The sequence below is a fragment of the Montipora foliosa genome, chromosome 11, assembly GCF_036669935.1.
Source record: "Montipora foliosa isolate CH-2021 chromosome 11, ASM3666993v2, whole genome shotgun sequence".
NCBI lineage: Eukaryota > Metazoa > Cnidaria > Anthozoa > Scleractinia > Acroporidae > Montipora > Montipora foliosa.
In genome coordinates, this window is record NC_090879.1 from 9,055,660 (window position 1) to 9,062,293 (window position 6,634).

A 6,634-nucleotide genomic window follows, 5' to 3' on the forward strand; every position below is an offset into this window, starting at 1 on the left:
TTATCGCTAGCAGTTGTAAATTTTACGGTTTCTTACTGAACCAGATGATGTTAATTAAACACAGAGTATTAAGTCAAATACACTGAATGACTAAGGCCCAAATTTGGTAGAAGACACTGCGGGTTTACACAGAAAATATCGAACTTAGTTTTGATCTCGAATTTATTGTACGGGTCGAAAATTTATTCTAAGCACGAGTAGTCATAACGCACGAGTAATCTATTCGCATGCAGTAAGTTCATAACACAAAGGAAATGATTACAAAAGTAATTTCAATGAGTAATACATTACTATGGGATTGTTTCCGTTTCTTGCATCAGTGCTTTCGATTGTTTCAATAACAATGGAATTAAATGGGCTGACGAGGCAGTTTGACGTGAAACTCTCCCTTTAAGATCATGTACTTCCCAAAGTTTCAGCTTCCAAAGAGCTTTCTAACCTTTAATTATTAAATGCCTAGTCAAATCTCGCACGATCGCCGCCCGGCGGCATGTTCATAACGTTATTGAGGGCAACCTGAAGTTTTGCAAAAAGCTTGAACACACAAAGCTGTTACTATTCCTCTTGGTATTCCAGCAACATAAACTGCTCAAAATAGTCAGAAAAAGACAGCAAAAGAGGTATTTGTTGTAATTGTCGCCCAGTAAAGAGAAAAACCTCAGCAAAACCTCAGGTAATCAAGCTTGACAGTTCATGCTCTACACATTTCCGAGAAGCATGGCTTACCCCCAAAGGACTTAGGAGAAATTTTACTGTCTAATAAAGAAGTGCGAAAACAACTTTGATTGCTCGTGTATGGAACGTTTTTTAATTAACATGTTCAATGTACAAGTGACTATTTTTTTTTACATTTGTTCCCTTTATTGTTTTTAACACTCCCTTCCACGTAGTTGTACATTTTTAGTTCATTATTTATCCATATAATTTGTGTTAATTTTTATTTCCTAACAAACTTCATAATTACTGAAGCACGATGAAAACGTCAATTTCTTTTTTACAACCTTTTTAAAATTAAAAAGAGAATGGCGTTTCCCTTTATAATATCTGATTTTGTTCCAAGGATATTTATGCAAATTTCAAAACTTAAACAGAAAGGGATTGTGTAGTTTTCATCAGCCTCCAGAAATTGTTTAAATATGACAGATCTCCCAGGATGGAATGACTGTTCTTTTCTTTGTTCCCAGTTAAATATATATTGACCCAAAATTCATTTTTCCCACACGCACGCACTTGAAATAGGAAAGCGTTTTCCCCTCTAAGAGCAAATATGTTTTTTTTTCAATGGATTTTACGCTGGAAACAAGGTCTGGAAGGGGGTCCTGATCCCGCATTCCCCCTCCCTTTTCACGCGAATCCCGTATCCCGCACTCGTTGTCTTCGCTTTCCCGAATCTCGTTTCTTTCCTGAAATTTAAAAGGACTAATTTTTGCATAAGCTAATGAAATTAAGGTGCAGATTTGCCCTTATGGTTGTTATTTTGATTTTACGCGTGTTGTGAAACTACTGTAAAATGCAATTAGTTCTTCATACCTCAGTACGATGAAAGAGCCTGATATGAAAGAATAATGGTTCTTCCTGTACGCGTCCGCACTGTCCTTGATAAAACAGTTCACAGGAAAACCCTCGACTGCGTCTTCCCCATTGGTGCTACTGTCCTCATTGTCGCTGGAGTCAGTCATACTCTGAAAGCTGGTCATCAGCTGAACTGGGTTCCTCAGTGACTCGATCGCCAACAGGTAGCTCGCTCATCTAATCCAGTAAAAGTTTTTAAATGCTTTTGAAATTTAAAAAGTTCTTTTTTATCCGCACTGAGCGAGACATAAAAGATTTCCTTTTGGATCGTCTGTGGCCAGGAAGAACGACACCAAAACTCCGACAGCGCGCTCCATAGAAGCAGAGCTGGCATCATTACATGCCATTGCTCGCGGTTAAACAATCCTCTCGATAACAATAAAAGCTAAGAGCTTGAGCGTTATTGAAATGTGTCGAGTATTAATTCAACAACGTGCGACACGCTCACTCTCCACAGTGTCTCCAGGCATCTGGAAAATAATTATTAGGTTACAATAGTTTTTAACGTAATAAGGTTATTGTTATATAAAAAGCAGACAACTTCTTTCTTTTTCTCTTTAAGAAAAAGATTTGCCGGATTTTTATCCAAACCCTAAAATATTAATTCTCACAAAATGTTGCATCTTTTTCAATACAGTGGTTTTACTTGACCCGTAAAATATGTAGTGGAATATTGGACCCTATATGTGCGTAAAAGCCACTATCATATGGTGTGTACAAGATCCACGATAACAAAAGTTACACAAAAACAAAACACACAATAATGACACAACAACACAGTGCAACCACAGTCCACCCAGAGTGTGGATGTATATAAGTCCACCCAGAGTGTGGATGTATATAAGTCCACCCAGAGTGTGGATGTATATAAGTCCACCCAGAGTGTGGATGTATATAAGTCCACCCAGAGTGTGGATGTATATAAGTCCACCCAGAGTGTGGATGTATATAAGTCCACCCAGAGTGTGGATGTATATAAGTCCACCCAGAGTGTGGATGTATATAAGTCCACCCAGAGTGTGGATGTATATAAGTCCACCCAGAGTGTGGATGTATATAAGTCCACCCAGAGTGTGGATGTATATAAGTCCACCCAGAGTGTGGATGTATATAAGTCCACCCAGAGTGTGGATGTATATAAGTCCACCCAGAGTGTGGATGTATATAAGTCCACCCAGAGTGTGGATGTATATAAGTCCACCCAGAGTGTGGATGTATATAAGTCCACCCAGAGTGTGGATGTATATAAGTCCACCCAGAGTGTGGATGTATATAAGTCCACCCAGAGTGTGGATGTATATAAGTCCACCCAGAGTGTGGATGTATATAAGTCCACCCAGAGTGTGGATGTATATAAGTCCTCTCCTATTGTGGATGTATATAAGTCCACCCAGAGTGTGGATGTATATAAGTCCACCCAGAGTGTGGATGTATATAAGTCCACCCAGAGTGTGGATGTATATAAGTCCACCCAGAGTGTGGATGTATATAAGTCCACCCAGAGTGTGGATGTATATAAGTCCACCCAGAGTGTGGATGTATATAAGTCCACCCAGAGTGTGGATGTATATAAGTCCACCCAGAGTGTGGATGTATATAAGTCCACCCAGAGTGTGGATGTATATAAGTCCACCCAGAGTGTGGATGTATATAAGTCCACCCAGAGTGTGGATGTATATAAGTCCACCCAGAGTGTGCATGTCTTTACGTCCACCCAGAGTGTGGATGTATATAAGTCCACCCAGAGTGTGGATGTATATAAGTCCACCCAGAGTGTGGATGTATATAAGTCCACCCAGAGTGTGGATGTATATAAGTCCACCCAGAGTGTGGATGTATATAAGTCCACCCAGAGTGTGGATGTATATAAGTCCACCCAGAGTGTGGATGTATATAAGTCCACCCAGAGTGTGGATGTATATAAGTCCACCCAGAGTGTGGATGTATATAAGTCCACCCAGAGTGTGGATGTATATAAGTCCACCCAGAGTGTGGATGTATATAAGTCCACCCAGAGTGTGGATGTATATATGTCCACCCAGAGTGTGGATGTATATAAGTCCACCCAGAGTGTGGATGTATATAAGTCCACCCAGAGTGTGGATGTATATAAGTCCACCCAGAGTGTGGATGTATATAAGTCCACCCAGAGTGTGGATGTATATAAGTCCACCCAGAGTGTGGATGTATATAAGTCCACCCAGAGTGTGGATGTATATAAGTCCACCCAGAGTGTGGATGTATATAAGTCCACCCAGAGTGTGGATGTATATAAGTCCACCCAGAGTGTGGATGTATATAAGTCCACCCAGAGTGTGGATGTATATAAGTCCACCCAGAGTGTGGATGTATATAAGTCCACCCAGAGTGTGGATGTATATAAGTCCACCCAGAGTGTGGATGTATATAAGTCCACCCAGAGTGTGGATGTATATAAGTCCACCCAGAGTGTGGATGTATATAAGTCCACCCAGAGTGTGGATGTATATAAGTCCACCCAGAGTGTGGATGTATATAAGTCCACCCAGAGTGTGGATGTATATAAGTCCACCCAGAGTGTGGATGTATATAAGTCCACCCAGAGTGTGGATGTATATAAGTCCACCCAGAGTGTGGATGTATATAAGTCCAACCAGAGTGTGGATGAAGAGAAGTCCCCCCTGAGTGTGGATGTATATAAGTCCACCCAGAGTGTGGATGTATATAAGTCCACCCAGAGTGTGGATGTATATAAGTCCACCCAGAGTGTGGATGTATATAAGTCCACCCAGAGTGTGGATGTATATAAGTCCACCCAGAGTGTGGATGTATATAAGTCCACCCAGAGTGTGGATGTATATAAGTCCACCCAGAGTGTGGATGTATATAAGTCCACCCAGAGTGTGGATGTATATAAGTCCACCCAGAGTGTGGATGTATATAAGTCCACCCAGAGTGTGGATGTATATAAGTCCACCCAGAGTGTGGATGTATATAAGTCCACCCAGAGTGTGGATGTATATAAGTCCACCCAGAGTGTGGATGTATATAAGTCCACCCAGAGTGTGGATGTATATAAGTCCACCCAGAGTGTGGATGTATATAAGTCCACCCAGAGTGTGGATGTATATAAGTCCACCCAGAGTGTGGATGTATATAAGTCCACCCAGAGTGTGGATGTATATAAGTCCACCCAGAGTGTGGATGTATATAAGTCCACCCAGAGTGTGGATGTATATAAGTCCACCCAGAGTGTGGATGTATATAAGTCCACCCAGAGTGTGGATGTATATAAGTCCACCCAGAGTGTGGATGTATATAAGTCCACCCAGAGTGTGGATGTATATAAGTCCACCCAGAGTGTGGATGTATATAAGTCCACCCAGAGTGTGGATGTATATAAGTCCACCCAGAGTGTGGATGTATATAAGTCCACCCAGAGTGTGGATGTATATAAGTCCACCCAGAGTGTGGATGTATATAAGTCCACCCAGAGTGTGGATGTATATAAGTCCACCCAGAGTGTGGATGTATATAAGTCCACCCAGAGTGTGGATGTATATAAGTCCACCCAGAGTGTGGATGTATATAAGTCCACCCAGAGTGTGGATGTATATAAGTCCACCCAGAGTGTGGATGTATATAAGTCCACCCAGAGTGTGGATGTATATAAGTCCACCCAGAGTGTGGATGTATATAAGTCCACCCAGAGTGTGGATGTATATAAGTCCACCCAGAGTGTGGATGTATATAAGTCCACCCAGAGTGTGGATGTATATAAGTCCACCCAGAGTGTGGATGTATATAAGTCCACCCAGAGTGTGGATGTATATAAGTCCACCCAGAGTGTGGATGTATATAAGTCCACCCAGAGTGTGGATGTATATAAGTCCACCCAGAGTGTGGATGTATATAAGTCCACCCAGAGTGTGGATGTATATAAGTCCACCCAGAGTGTGGATGTATATAAGTCCACCCAGAGTGTGGATGTATATAAGTCCACCCAGAGTGTGGATGTATATAAGTCCACCCAGAGTGTGGATGTATATAAGTCCACCCAGAGTGTGGATGTATATAAGTCCACCCAGAGTGTGGATGTATATAAGTCCACCCAGAGTGTGGATGTATATAAGTCCACCCACAGTGTGGGTGTATATAAGTCCACCCACAGCGTGGATGTCTATAAGTCCACCCAGAGTGTGGATGTATATAAGTCCACCCAGCGTGTGGATGTATCTAAGTCCACCCAGAGTGTGGATGTATATAAGTCCACCCAGAGTGTGGATGTATATAAGTCCACCCAGAGTGTGGATGTATATAAGTCCACCCAGAGTGTGGATGTATATAAGTCCACCCAGAGTGTGGATGTATATAAGTCCACCCAGAGTGTGGATGTATATAAGTCCACCCAGAGTGTGGATGTATATAAGTCCACCCAGAGTGTGGATGTATATAAGTCCACCCAGAGTGTGGATGTATATAAGTCCACCCAGAGTGTGGATGTATATAAGTCCACCCAGAGTGTGGATGTATATAAGTCCACCCAGAGTGTGGATGTATATAAGTCCACCCAGAGTGTGGATGTATATAAGTCCACCCAGAGTGTGGATGTATATAAGTCCACCCAGAGTGTGGATGTATATAAGTCCACCCAGAGTGTGGATGTATATAAGTCCACCCAGAGTGTGGATGTATATAAGTCCACCCAGAGTGTGGATGTATATAAGTCCACCCAGAGTGTGGATGTATATAAGTCCACCCAGAGTGTGGATGTATATAAGTCCACCCAGAGTGTGGATGTATATAAGTCCACCCAGAGTGTGGATGTATATAAGTCCACCCAGAGTGTGGATGTATATAAGTCCACCCAGAGTGTGGATGTATATAAGTCCACCCAGAGTGTGGATGTATATAAGTCCACCCAGAGTGTGGATGTATATAAGTCCACCCAGAGTGTGGATGTATATAAGTCCACCCAGAGTGTGGATGTATATAAGTCCACCCAGAGTGTGGATGTATATAAGTCCACCCAGAGTGTGGATGTATATAAGTCCACCCAGAGTGTGGATGTATATAAGTCCAC